Source organism: Grampus griseus, assembly GCF_964374135.1.
Source record: "Grampus griseus genome assembly, chromosome: 16".
Classification (NCBI taxonomy): Eukaryota; Metazoa; Chordata; class Mammalia; order Artiodactyla; family Delphinidae; genus Grampus; species Grampus griseus.
In genome coordinates this window covers 38202297-38225876 of record NC_139010.1, presented here as the reverse complement: position 1 = coordinate 38225876, position 23580 = coordinate 38202297, and the positions used below count along the sequence as shown (strand labels likewise).

The 23580-nt window shown below is 41.5% G+C and overlaps 1 protein-coding gene across 2 annotated transcripts in view; it reads right to left on the bottom strand.

Annotated features, from left to right (window-relative positions):
• The window catches only part of BMPR1A (bone morphogenetic protein receptor type 1A), a 138954-nt gene extending 115752 nt beyond the window's left edge, over positions 1–23202 (bottom strand). The window contains exon 1 of one of the 2 annotated variants that reach the window (XM_082673797.1): positions 23169–23202. The gene's annotated coding sequence lies outside the window, so the exon portion shown is untranslated. Of the gene's footprint in view, positions 1–22609; positions 22842–23168 lie in introns of those variants that run through there. The other variant, XM_082673796.1, reaches the window with a different exon arrangement.
• Positions 23203–23580: the final 378 nt, after the last annotated feature.

The following is a 23580-nucleotide window of genomic DNA, read 5'->3' as shown; positions in this document are numbered from 1 at the left end:
CGGGGTGACAGCACATCTGTTTACAACGTGGTCTACTGAATATTTTAAACCCACTGTTGAGACCTACAGCTCAGAAAAAAAGATTCCTTTTAAAATATTACTGCTCGGGCTTCCCTGGTGGCACAGTGGTTGCGAGTCCGCCTGCCGATGCAGGGGACACGGGTTCGTGCCCTGGTCAGGGAAGATCCCACATGCCATGGAGCAGCTAGGCCTGTGAGCCATGGCCACTGAGCCTATGCATCCGGAGCCTGTGCTCCGCAACGGGAGAGGCCACAGCAGTGAGAGGCCCACGTACCGCAAAAAAAAAAAAAAAAATTACTGCTCATTGAAAGTATCTGCAGATGATGCAACAGACAGGGGTTTAATCTCCAAAATATACAAACAGCTCACACAACTCAACAACAAAAAACCAAAGAACCCAATCAAAAAATGGACAGAAGACCTTAACAGACATTTCTCCAAAAAAGACATACAGATGGCCAGTAGGCACATGAAAAGATGCTCAACATCACTAATCATTAGAGAAATGCAAATCAAAACCACAGTGAGAAAAAAAAAAAAAAAAAAACCACAGTGAGATACCACCTCACACCAGTCAGAACGGCCATCACTAAAAAGTCTACAAACAAATGCTGGAGAGGGTATGGAGAAAAGGGAACCCTCCTACACTGTGGGTGGGAATGTAAGAAGATCCATGCACCCCTATGTTCATAGCAGCACTATTCACAATAACCAAAACATGGAAACAACCTAAGTGTCCATCAACAGATGAATGGATAAAGAAGATGTGGTACATATAGACAATGAAATATTACCCAGCCATTAAAAACGAATGAAATAATGCTGTTTGCAGCAACATGGATGCAACTAGAGATGATCATACTAAGTGAAGTCAGAAAGAGAAAGACAAATACCATATGATATCACTTATATGTGGAATCTAAAATATGGCACAAATTAACCTATCTACAAAACAGAAACAGACTCACAGACAAAGAGAACAGATTTGTGGTTGCCAAGGGAGAGAGGGATGGGAGAGGGAAGGACTGAGAGTTTGGGACTAGCAGATGTAAACTATATAGGATGGATAAACAACAAGGTCCTACTGTATAGCACAGGGAACTATATTCAATATCCTGTGATAAACCATAATGGAAAATAATATAAAAAAAAAGAATACCTCTAAGTGTATAACTGGGTCACTCTGCTGTACAGCAGAGATTGGCACAACACTGTAAAGCAACTAGACTTCAATAAAAAAAATAAAATTAAGGGCTTCCCTGGTGGCGCAGTGGTTGAGAGTCCGCCTGCCGATGCAGGGGACGCGGGTTCGTGCCCCGGTCCGGGAAGATCTCACATGCCGCGGAGTGGCTGGGCCCGTGAGCCATGACCGCTGAGCCTGCGCATCCGGAGCCTGTGCTCCACAACGGGAGAGGCCACAACAGTGAGAGGCCCGCGTACAGCAAAAAAATAATAAAATAAAATTAAATTAAAAATATTAAAAAGTAAAAAAATAAAATATTACTGCTCATTGACAATGCACCTGGTTACCCAAGAGCTCTGATGGAGATGTACAATAAGATTAGTGTTGTTTTCATGCCTGCTAACACAACATCCATTATGCAGCCCATAGATCAAGGAGTCACTTCAAAGTGTGAATTGAGTATCTTGTTCATTCAGGGTTTTTTTCTTGAATTTTAACATTTTTTACACAGCAGGTTCTTATTAGTCATCCATTTTATACACATCAGTGTATACCTGTCAATCCCAATCTCCCAATTCATCACACCACCACCACTTCACCCACCACGTTCCCCCCTTGGTGTCCATACATTTGTTCTCTACATCTGTGTCTCAATTTCTGTCCTGCAAACCAGTTCATCTGTACCATTTTTCTAGGTTCCACATATATGCGTTAATATACGATATTTGTTTTTCTCTTTCTGACTTACTTCACTCTGTATGACAGTCTCTGGATCCATTCATGCCTCTACAAATGACTCAATTTCATTCCTTTTTATGGCTGAGTAATATTCCATTGTATATATGTATCACATCTTCTTTATCCATTCATCTGTCAATGGGTATTTAGGTTGTTTCCATGTCCTGGCTATTGTAAATAACGCTGCAAAGAACACTGGGGTACATCTGTCTTTCTGAATTATGGTTTTCTCTGGGTATACTGCCCAGTAGTGGGATTGTTGGGTCATATGGTAATTCTATCTGTAGTTTTTTAAGGGACCTCCATACTGTTCTCCACAGTGGCTGTATCAATTTACATTCCCACCAACAGTGCAAGAGGGTTCCCTCTTCTCCACACCCTCTCCAGCATTTGTTGTTTGTACATTTTCTGATGATGCCCATTCTAACTGGTGTGAGGTGATACCTCATTGTACTTTTTTTTTTTTTTTTTTTTTTTTTTTTTGCGGTACGCAGGCCTCTCACTGCTGTGGCCTCTCCCGTTGCGGAGCACAGGCTCCGGACGCACAGGCTCAGCAGCCATGGCTCACGGGTCCAGCCGCTCCGTGGCATGTGGGATCTTCCCGGACCGGGGCACGAACCCGCATGCCCTGCATCGGCAGGCGGACTCTCAACCACTGCACCACCAGGGAAGCCCCCTCATTGTACTTTTGATCTGCATGATGTTCAGCAGCTTTTCATGTGCTTCTTGGCCATCTGTATGTCTACTTTGGAGAAATGTCTATTTAGCTCTTCTGTTCATTTTTGGATTGGGTTGTTTGTTATTTTAATATTGAGCTGCATCAGCTGTTTATATATTTTGGAGATTAATACTTTGTCCATTAATTCGTTTGCAAATACTTTCTCCCATTATGAGAGTTTGTCTTCTCGTCTTGTTTGTAGTTTCCTTTGCAAAAGCTCTGAAGGTTCATTAGGTCCCATTTGTTTATTTTTGTTTTTATTTCCATTACTCTAGGAGGTGGATCAAAAAAGATCTTGCTGTGATTTATGTCAAAGAGTGTTCTTCCTATGTTTTCCTCTTAGAGTTTTATGGTGTCCGGTCTTACACTTAGGTCTCTAATCCACTTTGAGTTTATTTTTGTGTATGGTGTTAGGGAGTGTTCTAATTTCATTCTTTTGCATGTAGCTGTCCAGTTTTCCCAGCACCACTTACTGAAGAGACTGTCTTTTCTCCATTGTATATCCTTGCCTCCTTTGTCATAGATTAGTTGACCATAGGTACGTGGGTTTATCTCTGGGCTTTCTATCCTGTTCCACTGATCTATATTTCTGTTTTTCTGCCAGTACCATATTGTCTTGATTACTGCAGCTCTGTAGTATAGTCTGAAGTCAGGGAGTCTGATTCCTCCAGATCTGTGTTTTTCCCTCAAAACTGCTTTGGCTATTCAGGGTCTTCTGTGTCTCCATACAAATTTTAAGATTTCTTGTTCTAGTTCCATAAAAAATGCCGTTGGTAATTTGATAGGGATTGTATTGAACCTGTAGATTACTTTGGGTAGTATAGTCATTTTCACCATATTGATTCTTCCAACCCAAGAACATGGTATATCTCTCCATCTGTTGGTATCATCTTTAATTTCTTTCATCAGTGTCTTATAGCTTTCTGCATACAGGTCTTTTGTCTCCCTAGGTAGGTTTATTCCTAGGTACTTTATTCATTTTGCTGCAGTGGTAAATGGGAGTGTTTCCTTAATTTCTCTTTCAGATTTTTCTTCATTAGTGTATAGGAATGCAAGAGATTTCTGTGCATTAATTTTGTATTCTGCTTTACCAAATTCACTGATTAGCTCTAGTAGTTTTCTGGTGGCATCTTTAGGATTCCCTATGTATAGTATCATGTCATCTGCAAACAGTGACAGCTTTATTTCTTTTCCAATTTGAATTCCTTTTATTTCTTTTTCTTCTCTGATTGCTGTGGCTAAAAATTCCAAAACCATGTTGAATAATAGTGGTGACAGTGGACATCCTTGTCTTGTTCCTCATCTTAGAGAAAATGCTTTCAGTTTTTCACCACTGAGAATGATGTTTGCTGTGGGTTTGTCATATATGGCCTTTATTATGTTGGGGTAGGTTCCCTCTATGCCCACTTTCTGGAGAGTTATCATAAATGGGTGTTGAATTTTGTCAAAAGCTTTTTATGTATCTATTGAGATGATCATATGGTTTTTCTTCTTCAGTTTGTTAATATGGTGTATCACATTGACTGATCTGCGTATACTGAAGAATCCTTGCATCCCTGGGATAAATCCCACTTGATCATGGTGTGTGATCCTTTTAATGTGTTGTTGGATTCTGTTTGCTAGTATTTTCTTGATTTTTGCATCTATATTCATCAGTGATATTGGTCTGTAATTTCCTTTTTTGTAGTATCTTTGTCTGGTTTTGGTATCAGGGTGATGGTGGCCTCATAGAATGAGTTTGGGAGTCTTCCTTCCTCTGCAATTTTTTGGAAGAGTTTGAGAAGGACAGGTGTTAGCTCTTCTCTAAATGTTTGATAGAATTCACCTGTGAAGCCATCTGGTCCTGGACTTTATTTTTAATCACAGTTTCAATTTCATTGCTTGTGATTGGTGTGTTCATATTTCTATTTCTTCCTGGTTCAGTCCTGGAAGGTTATACCTTTCCAAGAATTTGTCCATTTCTTCCAGGTTGTCCATTTTATTGGCATACAGTTGCTTGTAGTAGTCTCTTAGGATGCTTTGTACTTCTGCAGTCCTGTTGTAACATCTCCTTTTTCATTTCTAACTTTATTGATTTTGAGTCCTCTCCATCTTTTTCTTGATGAGGCTGGCTAATGGTTTGTCAATTTTGTTTATCTTCTCAAAGAACCAGCTTTTAGTTTTACTGATCTTTGCTATTGTCTTCTTTGTTTCTATTTCATTTATTTCTGCTCTGATCGTTATGATTTCTTTCCTTCTACTAACTTTGCGTTGTTTGTTCTTCTTTCTCTAGTTCCTTTAGGGGTAAGGTTAGGTTGTTTATTTGAGATGTTGGTTGTTTCTTGAGGTAGGATTGTATCGCTGTAAACTTCCCTCTTAAACTGACTTTGCGGCATTCCATAGGTTTTGGATCATCCTGTTTTCATTGTCATTTGTCTCTAGGTATTTTTTGATTTCCTCTTTGATTTCTTCAGTGATCTCTTGGTTATTTAGTAACGTATTGTTTAGCCTCCTTGTGTTTGTGTTTTTTATGTTTTTTTCCCTGTAATTCATTTCCAATCTCATAGCATCGTGGTCAGAAAAGATGCTTGATATGATTTCAAATTTCTTAAATTTACTGAGGCTTGATTTGTGACCCAAGATGTGATCTATCCTGGAGAATGTTCCATGTGCACTTGAGTAGAAAGTGTAATCTGCTGTTTTTGGATGGAATGTCCTATAAATATCAACTAAATCTATCTGGTCTAATGTGTCATTTAAAGCTTGTGTTTCCTTATTAATTTTCTGTCTGGATGATCTGTCCATTGGGGTAAGTGAGGTGTTAAAGTCCCCCACTGTTACTGTGTTACTGTCGATTTCCTCTTTTACAGCTGTTAGCAGTTGCCTTATGTATTGAGGTGCTCCTATGTTGGGTGCATATATAATTGTTATATCTTCTTCTTGGATTCATCCCTTGATCATTATGTAGTGTCCTTCCTTGTCTCTTGTAACATTCTTTATTTTGAAGTCTATTTTATCCGATGTGAATATTGCTACTCCAGCTTTCTTTTGATCTCCATTTGCATGGAATATCTTTTTCCATCCCCTCACTTTCAGTCTGTACGTGTCCCTAGGTCTGAAGTGGGTCTCTTGTAGACAGCATATATATGGGTCTTATTTTTGTATCCATTCAGCGAGCCTGTGTCTTTTGGTTGGAGCATTTAATCCATTCACGTTGAAGGTACTTATCAATATGTATGTTCTTATTACCATTTTCTTAATTCTTTTGGGTTTTTTTTTTTGGGGGGGGGGGTTTGTTTTTGTAGGTCCTTTTCTTCTCTTGTGTTTCCCACTTAGAGAAGTTCCTTTAGTATTTGTTGTAGAGTTGGTTTGGTTTAGTGGTGCTGAATTCTCTTAGCTTTTGCTTGTCTGTAAAGCTTTTGATTTCTCCATCGAATGTGAATGAGATCCTTGCCAGGTAGAGTAATCTTGGTTGTAGGTTCTTCCCTTTCATCACTTTAAATATGTCATGCCACTCCCTTCTGGCTTGTAGAGTTTTTGCTGAGAAATCAGCTGTTAACCTTATGGGAATTCCCTTGTATGTTATTTGTCATTTCACCCTTGCTGCTTTCAATAATTTTTCTTTGTCTTTAATTTTTGCCAATTTGATTACTATGTGTCTTGGCATGTTTCTCTTTGGGTTTATCCTGTATGGGACTCTCTGCACTTCCTGGACTTGGGTGGCTATTTCCTTTCCCACGTTAGGGAAGTTTTCGACTGTAATCTCTTCAAATATTTTCTCAGGCTCTTTCTCTCTCTCTTCTTCTGGGACCCCTATAATGCGAATGTTGTTGCGTTTAATGTTGTCCCAGAGGTCTCTTAGGCTGTCTTCTTTTCATTCTTTTTTCTTTATTCTGTTCCGCAGCAGTGAATTCCACCATTCTGTCTTCCAGGTCACTTACCCATTCTTCTGCCTCAGTTATTCTGCTATTGATTCCTTCTAGTGTATTTTTCATTTCAGTTATTGTATTCTTCATCTGTTTGTTTGTTCTTTAATTCTTCCAGGTCTTTGTTAAACATTTCTTGCACCTTCTCGATCTCTGTCTCCATTCTTTTTCTGAGGTCCTGGATCATCTTCACTAACATTATTTTAAATTCTTTTTCTGGAAGGTTGCCTATCTCCACTTCATTTAGTTGTTTTTCTGGGGTTTTATCTTGTTCCCTCATCTGGTACATAGCTCTCAGCCTTCTCATCTTGTCTTTCTGTGAATGTGGTTTTTGTTCCACAGGCTGCACGATTGTGGTTCTTCTTGCTTCTGCTGTCTGCCCTCTGGTGCATGGGGCTATCTAAGAGGCTTGTGCAAGTTTCCTGATGGGAGGGACTGGTGGTGGGTAGAGCTGGCTGTTGATCTGGTGGGCAGAGCTCATTAAAACTTTAATCCACCTGTCTGCTGATGGGTGAGGCTGGGTTCCCTCCCTGTTGGTTGCTTGGCCTGAGGTGACCCAATATTGGAGCCTACCCAGCCTCTTTGGTGGGGCTAATGGCAGACTCTGGGAGGGCTCACACCAAGGAATACTTCCCAGAACTTTTGCTGCCAGTGTCCTTGTCCTCATGGTGAGACACAGCCACCCCAAGCCTCTGCAGGAGACCCTCCAACACTAGCAGGTAGGTCTGGTTCAGTCTCCTACGGGGTCACTTCTCCTTCCCCTGGGTCCCGACGCGCACACTACTTTGTGTGTGCCCTGCAAGCACGGAGTCTCTGCTTCCCCCAGTCCTGTTGAAGTCCTGCAATCAAATCCCACTAGCCTTCAAAGTCTGATTCTCTAGGAATTCCTCCTCCCGTTGCCAGACCCCCAGGTTGGGAAGCCTGACGTGGGGCTCAGAACCTTCCCTCCAGTGGGTGGACTTCTGTGGTATAAGTGTTCTCCAGTTTGTGAGTCACCCACCCAGTAGTTATGGGGTTTGATTTTATTGTGATTGCGCCCCTCCTACCGTCTCATTGTGGCTTCTCCTTTGTCTTTGGATGTGGGGTATCTTTTTTGGTGAGTTCCAGTGTCTTCCTGTCGATGACTGTTCAGCAGTTAGTTGTGATTCCGGTGCTCTCGCAAGAGGGAGTGAGAGCACATCCTTCTACTCCACCATCTTGAACCAATACACCTCGTTCAATCAGTTTTAATCTTTCTTATTTACTAATTAATATTTAATTGCCATGAATTTCCCATAAAGTTTCACATTGGCTACACTGGTATTACAGTGTGGTCTCACTGTAATTTACTTCTAAATTGTGTGACTTCAGTTATGATTGTCCCTTTAAGCTATCTAAAAGCTATTTAAAAGCTATGTCTCTTCCCCCCTGCCAAGAATGTAGGTGTTTTTGTTTTAGATTTTTTGTTTGTTCTGTATGTTTTTGTTTTTGGGGGGAGGTAAAGCATCCTCTTGCTGTTCATTTCTATAGGCACCGTGGTCAGAAAATATAACCTGTTTGTTTTTTGCTTTCTGAAAAATCTACTGATTTTCTTTGTGGAACAAAAGATGCTCACTTTTGGGGACTATTCCGTGTGTTCCAAAAGCATATATATTCTCAAGAAATCTATGTGTAGGGGGCTTCCCTAGTGGCGCAGTGGTTAAGAATCCACCTGCCAATGCAGGGGACATGGGTTCAAGTCCTGGTCCAGGAAGATCCCACATGCTGCGGAGCAACTAAGCCCCTGTGCCACAACTACTGAGCCCTCGTGCCACAACTACTGAAGCCTGCGTACCCTAGAGCCTGTGCTCCGCAACAAAGAGAAGCCTCTGCAATGAGAAGGCTGCGCACCACAACAGAGAGTAGTCCCCCCCTCACCGCAACTAGAGAAAGCCCACGCGCAGCAACGAAGACCCAACACAGCCAAAAATAAATTAATTAATTAGTTTAAAAAAAATGAATCTATGTGTAGGAACTACAGCCAGTCTTCATTAAGGATCTAGAACTGAGAAACGGAAAGCCACTGAATACCAACAGTTATTTTTTCTCCCCAAATAAGGTACACAACACCTTATTTGTTCAATGCATTTGATTCATTCTTCTCTCTACAGATAAATTTCTGATTGCTTAGGTATTTGAATCCCACCACCCTGACTAGGAGCAAACCCTCTGTGTCTGATGGCCTGAACACTCCAGTCACCAATGGCCCAAAAGCAAACTCCTAGGCAAAACAATCCAACTGGCCCCACTTGAATTAGAGGTCCATCTTCAGTCTACTCAACTATGGCCAGGAAGAGCAAGGTCGTTATTGTAAAGACTTTTTAAAGCTCACCCATAGCCAGGTCTCCTCTACTTCCAGGGACATGGAAGAACTAAAATTCTTTACCCCCTTGCAGTTAGGTAAGGCCAAATGACTAGTTCCTACTACTAAAGTTACATACATAATTGCTGGTTACAAGATCCTCCAACATTCTCCTTCCTTCCATAGCAACCAAGAAAGCCATGTATTCCAGAGGAACAGCTACAAGACGGCAGAGCCTCTGACAGGCTTTCTCTCAACTGCTTACTTGACCCAAGCTGAATATGGAATGAGAAACGAACTTTTCACTCTGTCAAGCCACTGAAATTTGAGAAATTTTTTCCTTAATGTGGCATAATTTAGCCTATTCTGATTAATACTGTCCTGTTAACCGATACCTCCGAAAGCTGCAAGGAGGTCAAATTCTCTCTATATTCTCTATTTATAATAAAATTGACATCACCAGTACAAATGAAATTTGGGGACAGAGTCTTTCTTTTCTATAGTCTCCAAATTTTTCTTAAAATAGTATATATATTTTTTCACAATCAGAGAAAAATACTCTTTAAAGAGCTAATAAAATTTCAATGGAATTAGCACTTTGGAACTAGAAACTTAGCCATTATCTCGTCTAGTCCTGACCGCTTCCATTCTACATAACAGAGAACTGAGACCTAAAGCATGTCCTGAATGAGACTATCCAACAGTCAATACTGGACTAAGGATAACCACTCAGGCCTCTGGATTGTTGAAATCAGTTAAGATAACACATTTTAAGATTTATTCTCTTATCTTTTAAAAATATACTTTCTACGATTTTCCATGGGTCTTTTCCCCCGCTTTATTCTAATTTTTACATATCTCACCACATTCTCAACCTAAATAAGGTTAGGTCCCCTACTAACCACTCTCCTAGTACTCTACACTTTTCTTTCCTAGCACCAATACTGCATTGTCATGACATAACTGGGTGAGTTTGTGTTTTTTTAATCTGGTCTCCCCCACTAGAGCATAAGCTCTATGAAAGCAGAACTCAGGGCTATTTTTATTCACTATTGTATAACCAAGTCTGAACAGTCTCTAGTCTGTAACAGGTGCTCATTACACACTTATCAAGTTGAATTATACTTTCCAAGTCTTAAAGACTTAGAAATAATTACCAACACTAAACTGATCATCTCAGAATTCTTGTCTCTGCTTCCTCAAAAAGACTGTTTCTTTCTCCTTAGAAAAGTTAAGGGCTCTATGCAAGTGCCAAGAAAATAGGAGGTTTTCATAAAGGGTACTGAAGCCTCCTAGAAATCAAGTAAATTAGGAATCAAGCTTTGCGAGGGAGATGGAGTTCAAATGTACTAACAGGAAAACAAAATACACCTATTTTGGTTAATCACACCTTTCCTCCTGTCTTATTAAAAAGGGAATTTGATGTAAAACATGAAACTAAAATTCCCCCACAATCCATCCAATCAAACTTGACAAAGAGGAAATCCCAATCATTTTAATTTCTTGAGACGGACACTTAAATCGTTTATTTTTAGGCTTTCTACTTTTCTAACATATATTTTTAAAGCTATAACATTTCCTCTAAGTATGGAATTAACTGTATCCCAAATTTTGATATGACATGTATTTTCATTATTCTTGAATCCCAAATAATTCCTAATTCTTTTGTAACTTATTTGACCCATGTGTGGTTATTTAGAAGTGCACTGTTTAATTTCAAAGATTTTCTCATTATCTTTTGTTATTCGTTTCTAATTTAATTCCATTATCATCAGAGGACATTGTGAATGATTTCAATCCTTTGATATTTGTTGAGGCTTGCTTTAATGACCCAGCAAATGGGTCACACTCTATCCTTACTGGGTGTGATGTTCACTATATATTATGTTTTTCTGTTGCATCACCTGACCTTCCGTATCTTTACTAATGTTCTGTCTGCCAGTTTGATCAGCAGTCAGTGTGGTCATGGTCCCAACCTAAAAGTTTAGGTAATGTACACAGTGCTTACAATGGGTCAAATACAGTTCTAAGATATAAAATACATTTATATTATATACATATGTTTTATGTATACATATGACATATATATATATATATATATATATAAAATATATAAACTTACAACCACTCCATGAGGTAGGAGCCGTTATTCCCATTTTACAGATGAGGAAACAGACACAGAGATGTTACTCAATTTATCAAAACTGCTGATGGCCCAGCTAGGAAGAAGCTGAGCTGGGATTTAAACCCAACCAGAGTCCATGCTCTTAACCACTATATATTTATAACACATGATCCTAGGATAAAATGTTTTCCCTCAAGTAGAAAAAAATTTTACTGAAACAGTACCCCCCCCAAATGGTTAAGAACTATTTTTTTATTAGAAATGCTTAAGATGTGAATTTTAAAAGGATACAAACATTGCATCCTCAGAATCAGGCAAACTACACAAAAACTATGAGTAGAAAAAGAAGACTGAAAATAATTATACTGAATGTCAACAATGGTTGTTATGAGATGCTGGGGATGTGTTTCCTTTTTGTTCTACTTTTCCATGTTTTCTGAGTCCTGAATATGTATCATCCCTATAGTAAGTAAAAACTAAAGAGCATTCTATAAGCACTGACTTAACTGACAGTGTTCTGCCTTAATTTTCAAGAGGTAAAAAATGTTAGCAAAACAATGAATCACCAGAGATAATGGATACTAAAAAGTGCTTTGTAAACTATAAAGCTATTCAAATATTAGTAATTTAAGCATCCCAAAACCAAATAAAAGCTTTTTTATGTCTTTCCCTTTTTAAATTTCAACTGTTTTATTTATTTTTTTAGTTTTTCTAGTTTTTGGCTGCACCACGCTGGTATGTAGGATCTTAGCTACCTGACCAGGGATCGAACGCACACCTCCTGCACTGGAAGGCAGCCTTAACCACTGGACTGCCAGGGAAGTCCCTCAACTGTTTTTAAATACCTGATTATTTTAAAACTTAAATATTTTGTCTAAACAAATTCCTAAGACCTGATTTTTGAAGGGCAGAACATTAAAGTACCACACATCCCTGAATACTAACAAAAACGAAAGCAACCAGCAAATTTACAACAGATCACACTCTTTTAGTATCACTGAAAATCCCCTGATCTGTAATCTAATAAAATGTTGATTCAGTGCTGAAGATTTCAATAGGAAACCCACATTTAATCCCCCAAAGTGATCTGTTACTTTTGGAAAAGAATTTTTATAACTCCTTAAGAAAAGGGAATAATTCGTTTAAAGATGACTTAATACACACTGTAACACTAAAATTGTCCATATCATAATTAGTTGTAAGAATATCAGCTCAGTCTATTTAGGATATGTTTCTCTTTCAAAGTTTCTTCTGCTATTTCTGCAACAGAACCTATGAACAAAGAACACACAGCTGCCTCGCAGATGTATAATTTCAGTGTTTAGATTCCATTCTTCCTAGCTTCATTCTGCAAGAGATTTTGGATTTTCTATTTCCATATGGTTTTTGACCTTCCTCAGTTTAGGTTCTACCTCCTTACATCTTACTCTATTTTAGTCCATTATTATAGAAAAACACTTCAAATTTGAAACACCTTAATTTTTTTAAAACTTGCACAGCTGAAAAGAGGAGAATATACGCGAAAAAAAGATGAACAGATAACTAGAACAAGACAGCCAAATTTCCAAAACTTTCTATTTCTATTTAGATAACTCCCCCCCACCCCATCCTCTTAATTCTAAGTTTCTTATATTTCAGGTTCAGACATAAAAGTTTAATGTATGCACAGAATTTCAGCTTTACTCACCTAATTTCATCAAATTCTTAAGTTATGGCAGAAACATTAAGCAGTAAGATTTTTTTTAAATGTACACTGTATATACCAAAATGTTTACAGATGTCACCTTTGAGTAGCATGAATATGACAGATTTTTACTTTCTTCTCGGGGCTTTTCTGTGTTTTAAATTTGTTCAGTGAGCACCACTTCTGTAATAAGGAGGCAAAAAAGGCTTTTGTTTTGTTTTAAAGAGAAACCTGCGAGGAAAAGGATTCTTTTTAAATGTCTACATGCCATAACCACTTATGTTTAAAAATTTTTTATGGAACAACATAAGCAATTTACTAATATTCCAGAGGACAGTCTCAGCATCATTAACAGGTAAAAATCAGGTTTCATTTCTCAACCTATTTTACTCCCAAAACTGCCCCCTAGGTGAGCTTATTCACTTTCATTTTCAATTGATGTGGCAGTATTTTTAAATTTTTTTCTTCCTGTTCTCTCACAGGATTTTAAGTGTATTCTAAGAAACAATACAAATAACATAATTATGTTTTACAAATATCTACCCAATTTCAACTACTTTAAGAGTAAAAGCCATGGTAAAGCTGTGAAAAAGGCTTGTCTTTGTGATCATCATCAACAATTAAACTGATATATGTCTCAGAAATGAGATATACAACACTAATTTTATTTATTTTAATTAATTAATAAATTAATTATGGCTGCATTGGGTCTTCCTTGCTGCACACAGGCTTTCTCTCGTTGCGGCGAGTGGCAGCTACTCTTTGTTGCAGTGTTCAGGCTTTGCATTGCCGTGGCTTCTCTTGTTGTGGAGCACGGGCTCTAGGCGCACGGGCTTCAGTAGTTGCAGTGCGCAGGCTCAGTAGTTGTGGCTCACAGGCTCTAGTGCACAGGCTCAGTAGTGTGGCACACGGGCTTAGTTGCTCCACAGCATGTGGGATCTTCCTGGACCAGAGCTCGAACCCGTGTCCCCTGCACTGGCAGGCGGATTCTTAACCACTGCAACACCAGGGAAGTCCCAGTATACTCATTTTAAAAAATATTTACGAGAAGGGTTCTGGATGTTTAAAAAGTAACTGTATTCCACTGACCTTTTAATATCCTTTTTTCTACAATGCACAGGAAACATTAGGAAAGTCAAAGAATGCCAGTCAAAAAGTTACCCATGAAAAGTTTCTAACAAATCTTAAATATTAAAAAGAGGGGCTTCCCTGGTGGCGCAGTGGTTAAGAATCTGCCTGTCAATGCAGGGGACAAGGCATATTACTGAAATGTAGACAATAAAAGTTATCTGTTATCAAGTGACCATATTTTGTTGATTTGGTGTATATTTAAGATACTTCTGGATACTGTTGAAACATTTTTATTTCATGACATTTTTAAATGATTTTTTGAAAAATATATAAGTTTAACAACCTCACCAAATTTTAACAGCCTTTACTTTAACATTTCCCATCAGGAGCTCCTTTCAGCTAGAAATCTAAAATATTCTTAGTTAAATACAAATTTAAGACATTCAAGATCTTATATTCCTAAAATATATTAAAAAAATTTTAATTTCGAATAAGAAAACTACCTAAAAATTTCAATATACACAAAACAGTATGACAACCACGCCAAGTCTCCTCCAGACTTAACTTCAAAATTGAGAGTCTGTAACATTGCAGATAATTTACCTAAAGGCTATGCTCAAAAGAGGAGATAAGAAAGCTGAGCATGGAAGAATACCACTGGTCACACGCTATTCCCTTCATTACCTGAAATGACTGCCAGGACAGGAAGAGTGACTTTTCAGCCAAAAGTCAGAAATCCAGTGCTGTCATCAGGACCCAAAGCATTATAAGACCTGCAATTTCTGTGACTAACTGCTCTACATTGAAGTCATGGAATTTTCTTTCTTTTTTTTCTTTAAGCATAAAATAACCTTAAGGGTTATCAAGTCTTTTCACTTTTTAAGATAAGGAAACAGAGATCAGATAGTTAATGCAGTATCCAAGACCGAACAGTTAGCTCAGTGGTAGTACCAGTACTAGATGTTAGTTTATAAAAAATTAGAAGCCAAAAAAAAAAAAAAAAAAAAAAAAAAAAATTAGAAGCCAATACTTAAGTGTTCCACTGCTTCTTTAAAATTTTTCATATTTCCCAAATTATCCACAGTAGGTGTACTGCTTTTATAATTTAAAAAAATCTATTTATTTATTTATTTTTGGCTGTGTTGGGTCTTCCTTGCTGCGCTCAGGCTTTCTCTAGTTGCGGCGAGCGGGGGCTACTCTTCGTTGTGGTGCGCAGGCTTCTCATTGCGGTGGCTTCTCTTGTTGTGGAGCACGGGCTCTAGGCACACAGGCTTCAGTAGTTGTGGCGCATGGGCTCGGTAGTTGTGGCTCATGGGCTCTAGAGCACAGGCTCGGTAGTTGTGGTGCATGGGTTTAGTAGCTCCGCGGCATGTGGGATCTTCCTGGACCAGGGCTCAAATGCGTGTTCCCTGCATTGGCAGGCGGATTCTTAACCACAGTGCCACCAGTGAAGTCCTGCTTTTATAATTTTTTTTTTCGCGGTACACGGGCCTCCCACTGCCGCGGCCTCTCCCGTTGCGGAGCACAGGCTCCGGACGCGCAGGCTCAGCGGCCATGGCTCACGGGCCCAGCCGCTCCACGGCATGTGGGATCTTCCCGGACCGGGGCACGAACCCGCGTCCCCTGCATCGGCAGGCGGACTCTCAACCACTGCGCCACCAGGGAAGCCCTATAATTTTTAAAAGAGCAAAAAATGTTTGCTTTAAAAACTACTAAATACTTCCGGGAGCCCTCTCCCTCTCCTTTCTGGTCCAAGGTCTCACTCTATATAGGCCACTTTCTCAGGAAGGCCTTCCAAAGCACCTGCACCCTAAACAGACCAGGTTCCCTTATTACACACTCTTATAAGCTCCCTGTGATTGTGTTTTGTATATCTTAATATAACTATAATTAGATAATTATTTGTGAAATTATTTAATGTCTATCTTCTCTACCTAGGTCTTAAATTGCTGTTTCTCAGGGCTGTTCTAGGCTCTCTGCTGTTATATACCAGGAGTTCCTGAAATGAGGTCCATAACATAACCGTGAAATTATACACTTGTTACATTAGTGTATTTTTCTTCAGATACTCAAAAAATGACCTTTAAAAGGGTTAAGAACCAAAAGTAGTAGATTTATGTTGTGTACCTACCCAGAGCCATCCTTTCTTTGGGGAAACAACCACTTGCCCATCTCACATGGTTCCAAGAAGGCTATTCGTCCCTGACTGCTCCAGTGGGCATATAAGCCAGTTCTGGCCAATGATGGTACCCCAGACTCCATGTAGACCCGATAACAATCTCCCCATGAGACAGAATACATGCACCTGGGAAAGAAGTGCTTTTTCCCTCTCTTGAATCCATAGCAATAAGGTCCATTATAAGCCTAGAGTTACCAGTGGTCCTCTCTGCCAGATGAGGCCAAAAAAGAGGTAAGCAGAGGGCTTCCCTGGTGGCGCAGTGGTTGAGAGTCCACCTGCCGATGCAGGGGACGCGGGTTCATGCCCCGGTCTGGGAAGATCCCACATGCCGCGGAGCGGCTGGGCCCGTGAGCCATGGCCGCTGGGCCTGCGTGTCCGGAGCCTGTGCTCCGCAACGGTGAGAGGCCCACGTATCGCAAAAAAAAAAAAAAAAAAAAAAGGTAAACAGAGAAGAGAGACCCCCGATTACATCATCTGAACACTTAGATCCAGCCATACCTACTTCCAGTCTTTTCAAAAACGTGACGGGCGGGGTAGGAGGGGAGCCTTTTTCCCCTTTAAACTATGAGTTAGGTTTGTCACTTGCAAGCATAAGTCACCTGAGAGAGCCACCCAATTCCCACTGTTGAAATATACAACTTATATAGTAATCACTCCCAAATGTCTACCTCCAGCCCAAATCACTGTCAAACTCCAGACCAATATATGCAAGCAACTGCCAAGAAGAGCTCTCTACCTGGTGTTTCAGAGGATCAAAACTATTTTCCTCCAGAAGCCAGCTCTCCCTCCACTTTTTTCATCTCAGCCAACAACACACATCTACCCTACCAGGTTTCCGATCTAGAAACCTGGGAATCATTCTTGACAATCCCACTCCTCCTCTCTCCCCCAGCTAATTACCAAGTCCTGTCCATTCTACGCCCTAACTACCTGCCACTATCCTAGTCTGAGCCAGGATGGAACAGCTTCCCTACAGTTTCAGTGTCTTCAGTCTTCTTTTCTTCAAACTGATTCTCCGCTATGTAACTAATCTCACAAAACTGCAAATTTGACTATTTTATCCCCACACTTGACATACCACTATCCTCCTTAAGTGAACACCCAATTATATACAGATAGAGCAACAACCAAGCTCCACAGCTTCAGATGTTATTAGTGGTAGGTATAAAAAATGTATACAGTAAGAAAACAAGGTTCATCAGAAACATAAAAGTATAGAAGAGTAACAATGTCCATAATATCAGGGTAGCTCAAATTCACCAGTTTTTAATAAAAGATACTCAAGAATATCTTTCCTTATCTAGTTTGTGCCTATTCATTAGTTCTATATTTAATTGCCCTTATGAACTTGGTTTAGGGACCCCCCCTGAGTCCACAAGATGGATTCCACTAATCATCTGATCTCCTTAAGACCCTACTCTAGTGCTTTCTTCAAAAAACATTACTGGGATCTTTGAGCATGTCATTTTGTTTCTATCAATATTTTTATTTATTTATTTATTCATTTATTTTTGGCTGTGTTGGGTCTTCATTTCTGTGCACGGGCTTTCTCTAGTTGCGGCGAGCGGGGGCCACTCTTCATCGCGGTGCGCAGGCCTCTCACTGTCGCGGCCGCTCTTGTTGCGGAGCACAGGCTCCAGACGCACAGGCTCAGTAGTTGTGGCTCACGGGCTTTGCTGCTCCGCGGCATGTGGGATCTTCCCAGACCAGGGCTCGAACCCGTGTCCCCTGCATTGGCAGGCAGACTCTCAACCAATGCGCCACCAGGGAAGCCCCTATCAGTATTTTTTTAGCACTGACAGCCTTTAAAATATTGGCTATACAGCACTATTTACAATAGCCAAGACATGGAAACAACCTAAATATCCATCTACAGATGAATAGATCAGATGTGGTATATATATACAATGGAATATTACTCAGCCATAAAAATGAATGAAATAATGCCACTTGCAGCAACATGGACGGACCTAGAAATTATCATACTAAGCGAAGTAAATAAGACACAGAAAGATAAATATCAAAGATATTTGATATCATATCAAATATCATTTATATGTGGAATCTAAAGTATGACACAGATGAACTTATCTACAAAACAGAAACAGACTCACAGACATAGAGAACAGACTTCTTGTTGCCAAGGGGTAGGGCAATGAGGGAGGGAAGTATTGGGAGTTTGGGATTAGCAGATGCAAACTATTATATATAGGATGGATAAACAACAAGGTCCTACTGTATAGCACAGGGAACTATATTCAATATCCTGAATCAACTTTGCTATCCAGCAGAAATTAATACAACATTGTAAATCAACTATACTTCAATAAAATTTATTAAAAGTTGGCTATAAGGACTTCCCTGGTGGCAAAGCAGTTAAGAATCTGCCTGCCAGCTGATTCACTTTGCTATAAAGCAGAAACTAACACACCATTGTAAAGCAATTATACTCCAATAAAAATGTTAAGAAAAAAAAAAAAAGAATCCTGCCAATGCAGGGGACACGAGTTCAATCCCTGGTCCGGGAAGATCCCACATGCTGCAGAGCAACTAAGCCCATGCACCACAACTACTGAGCCTGCGCTCTAGAGCCCGCGCACCACAACTACTGAAGCCTGCGTGCCTAGAGCCTGCGCTCCGCAACAAGAGAAACCACTGCAACGAGAAGCCCATGTGCAGCAATGAAGACCCGATGCAGCCAAAAATAAATAAATATATAAATTTATTTATTTTTTTTAAAAAAAGAAAATCCCTTTCTTCAGAAGGGGTTCCATCCAGAATTAGAAAATGGAGAAGACTTCAAAAAGAGATGGAATTTGAAATGGAGCTTGACGGAGGCAGAACTTGTACATACGACAATTAACTATTTATGCAGTCCCAGTAGAGAGAGAGTTATAAGCAACAGCAGAAGAAGGGTGGAAAGAACTTGTGCAGGAAGCAAAAATAGTGGAAGATAAGAATCTGGCAAATCTGAGGCAAATCCCAAGGAAACAATTTCATTTAATAGAAGACACTGGAAACTTCTAAGTGAGGAAGTGACAAGAATGGGATTCAAGATTAATTTAGGCAGAAATGCATAAGTTAACCTGGATAAAGGTGGAAGTAAAGGCAAGAAGATCATAACATTAGGCCAGGTGGGATGAGAACCTGATTCAGCTAGCAGGAAAAAAAAAAAAAAAAAAGATTGAAGAGGGAAAATTATCAAATATACAAATATATACACAGGACGTAATATTGTATACAAGTATATCGAGTCAAAGAAATTTAAAGAAAAAAGAATTATGTGAAAACCAAATAACATTAGACTTGAAAACTCAATAAATAAATTTCTGGAAAAAATATTAAACACTAAAATTCACACAAGAAATAGAAAACCTACACAGATCAACAGCTATTAAATAAACTGAAATGGTACTCAAATTCCTCTCCAGGAAAAAAAATATATATATAAGCCTGAATGCTCTTACAGGTGAGTTCTGCCAAACTCTCAAGTAAAAGATAATCCCAGGGGCTTCCCTGGTGGTGCAGTGGTTGAGAGTCCGCCTGCCGATGCAGGGGACGCGGGTTCGTGCCCCGGTCTGGGAATATCCCACATGCCGCGGAGCGGCTGGGCCCGTGAGTCATGGCCGCTGAGCCTGCGCGTCCGGAGCCTGTGCTCCGCAACGGGAGAGACCACAACAGTGACAGGCCCGCGTACCGCAAAAAAAAAAGATAATCCCAGTCTAAACTGTTCCTGAAAAGAGAAAAAAAGAAGGAAAGCGGCCCAACTCACTTTGCAATCTATTATAACCTTGTTACCAACATGTATTAAGAACTGTACCAGAGCTGGCATGAACAGATAGAAGAGTGACAATACCATGAAAGCAGAACCAATAGATGTTGGCTACAGACAACACGTGATGGGATGGGGAAAGGACTAGGTTTGGGATAACATCAACAAAAATAAGGAACACCAGGGAAACAAGTTTGGTAAGAAGGACGAGTTCACTTTGAACCTGAATAATCAGGTAGAGGTACGCATAAAACAATTTGAAAAACCAGAATTCAAGGGCAGAAGGGAAACAAAGAATAGAGATTTGAGAATTATTCAGACAGAAGGGTCTGAAACAATGTCAAAGGACCAGAGATGTATGAAAAATGATCTGAAAAGTGAAACTTGGAGAACACTTACATTAATGAGGAAGAAGGAAGAACAGAAAGTGAAAAGGGGCAAAGAGTAACGAGGTCAGTATAATGTCACAGAAGCCCTGTTTTCATCTAGTTAATTCATACTTATCCTTCAGAACTGTCACAGGGTTCCAATGTAACATTTTTAAGAAGGCCTTCTGAGATTCTTCCAACATACACCAGCACCAGGTCAGGCCCCCATTTTAAGCTCTTATAAATACTCTGTACTTTATCTATACAATTATATTTAATTATAGAATTCATTCTTCAATATACGTCTCCTTCAGTAGACTTTAAGCTCCATGAAGGCAAGGCGCCGTATCTGTTGTTGTCTCCTACTGACTCGTGTGTTACGTTAGAATACAGTAAGTATTCGTTGAATGAAATGGACAGGTGAATGGTGGACAAGGAAAAGTATTTCAAGAATGATGGGTCGATGTTAAATGCTAAAAAAACGCTCAAGCTGACTTGGAAAGGGGGCTTTAAAAGTGTTTATTAGGTTACAGGTGACCTTTGTGAAGGTGAAATCCAGATAATAAGGGGTTAAGAAGTGAATGGATCGCCAGGAAGTAAAGGCAGGAAAAGTAAACTGTTCTTGGCAATGTCTAGAGTTGGGATTATGAAGGAGTGAATTGTAATTTTACTTCATTTTGCTCTATTTTTCTTAACAAACATGTATCACTTTTATAAGGACCTAATTTATTTTTATTGTTAATATGATTTGAAAAGGAAAGGCAGCAACAAGACAGGTTGAGGGAGTAGCAGACTCAAGGGAAGGTTTTTGTAAACTGAAGCAATCTTAAGCACATTCGTACTTGTAAGAACAAAAGAGTAACTTATACTCCATTAAGTAGGAAAGAAGAGAAAAATGAAATAAGGTGTTAACCAGGAGGAAGGACAAAAAATATTCTTCCACTAAGATGGAAGGAAAGAAGATGATAAAAGGAATCCAGTAAATTCTGGAAGGAGCTCCCATTTGATGCCTCAATGTTTTCAGGAAAGGATGTGAAGTGAAGAAAGCAGAAAAAGTTTGAAATGAGTTCTACGGAGAATGTGCGGGCGGGCGGGCGGGGGCGGGGGGGCGGGGTGGTGGTGCAAAACAGGAGTGGAACACTGATTCTGTTAAGAGGTCATTCTAAATTTCAACTGGCCTTTTGTAAACTGCAACCCATTTCTAGCTCAGAACTGACCATATTTTAGCTTTAATTTTAAATATTTAAATAAAATTCTAGTTCAGAAACTTTCTATTTCAACAACTTAAAAGTTATAAGCATTGATACATTCTACTTTAATTCAGACTTGAACTCCTCTTTTGAAATAAATACAATAAAGGAGCTGTTTTCAACTCAAGCAACAAATGAGCGATCATTTCAAGTATGAGTTTACTGAAAAGCACTCCTAAACGTCAGAGTGTCTGCAGAGAAAGGCTTTTTGTAGTTGTTGTTTAACTCTTCGCATGCCTCACTTTAACAGATCCTGAATAATAGAGAAAATCTTGGGTTCAAATCCCAGCTCATTTAGACAAGTCATACAACCTCTTAGCGTCTCGGTTTCCTCTTCTAAAAAATGAGGAATATACTAACCAGGATTATCATAGGGATTAAATGACGTAACACAGGTGAACGTGCCAAGTTCGTACTATGTACTCGGAACAGTTTGCTAACCGTCTGAAAGACAAAACCTGCAGCTCTTTGACCAAATTAAAACATCCGAGAGCCTGAAAGAGCACAAGTCACAAAACGCCAGATCCTAGCACACAGCACATTATGTTTCTTCCCTGACGCAAGCTTTTTTTTTTTTTTTTTCCTTGCCAAACCTTTCCACTAGGAGTCTGGAAAGAGAAAAAAAGGGTTACATTCAATCCAGCAGAAAGTTTTCAGAAACTGAAGTGCAGAATCACAACAGACATGGCAGCGGAGGCAGCGCAGGACAACAGGTGAACCTCCGAGAAACCTGGCACCTTCCCGCGGGCAAGTTTTGCGGGAGGGCTGGCAGTTCCTCCTGGCTCTACCGCCCCACGAAACAGACATTCGTTTTCTCTTTCTTTTTTTTTTTTTTTTTTTTGCAGAAACATAATGGACAAATCGCGAATATCACCCTCGCAGCTCCCGGGCGGGGAGGTGAGCGCCTTTCCCATTTAAGGATTCAAGAATCGTCCTTGGTGGCGGCTTTCGCCCACACAGCCTCCCCAAACTCGGCCTGAAACCCGGGGGTGGGGAACAAAGAGGGGCCCAGAGGCGGGGACGTCGCGGGGGGCAGCCAGGGGGCCCGGGTCTCCGGCAGGGCCAGGCCCGGGGCGGCAGGGCCCAGTCGGCCGCGGCCTGACACAGCCGGGGCAGCGGGGACGCTGCTGAGCGGCCAGGCCCGCCGGCCCCCAGCTCGGGCCTCCCTCGCACTCCCGGCTCCCCCCGAAACTTCGCCCCGAGCCCGCGCCAGCTTCCCTGCCGCGGCCGGCCTCTTCCGACGCGCACACGCACTCTCCGGACGAGCCAACTCACCCGGACCCTGGGGAACTCATCCTGCAGCCCTCGGCGCGGAGCGGGGTGGGCGCGGCGAGCCGCCGGGGCAAGGCGGGGGCCCGGCTCGGCCTCCGCCCTGGGCGTGCAGCGGCCCCAGCCCGGTCGCCCCTCGCGCGGCCGTACGATTCTCGTCTCGCGCGGACGGACGCGGCGCAGCCCGAGCCTTCCTGCCCGCCCTCCTCCCTCCTCCTTTGCCGAGCGCCAGCAGGCGGATTCCAATCTCGGCAGCCGTCGCCGCCGCCGCCGACACTCGCCTAGGAGGGAGGAGTGGAGGCGGGGGGGCCGGCACGGGAGCGGGGTCTGGGGGGAGGGGCGGGCCTCCGCGAGACTGGTTGCAGCGCGCGCGCACTGGGAGGGCGCCCGCCCCGCCCGGCCGGGGACGCGAAAGGAGCCGAGCGCGCGGCGGAAGTGACCGAAGGGTCTGAGGTGCTCGGCGCCCCACTGCCGGGGAGGACGGCTGGCAGCCGGCAAGGGGGCGCCGGGCTGCCGTAGGGGAGGGGGGGTTCTCCTCCGCGCGGCCCCGTCGGCCCCTCCTCACCGAGATGCCCCATTGCCGCTGTGGCGGGGCTGGCCAGTGTCCGGAAGCCGTGTCGAGCAGACGCAGTGCTCGCGCCGTACACGACTGAGCGCCGTGGAACGGCGCGGACATCGTAGCCCCTTGCTGCGCGCTGGCCGGGCCCCCCGGCACTGCCAGTGTTCCGGGGTTCCTTCGTGTGGACCCCTCACCCCGACAAACTCTAACTCAACAAAAATTCTGACACGTGAGGGCAGGTCAGCGCTTGCGGAATAAGCCTAATCGCTGAGAATTCACACGCCACGGCGGGGAACTGCCCGATCGTGGTAGTAGTGGTTGCGACAAAGAAAAGAATAATGTAGCCACAGTACAACCATTATTCACCCACAGCTCCCCGGCTTCTCTTTCTGGGCTCTTTGCCAGCGTGCCGAGGCGC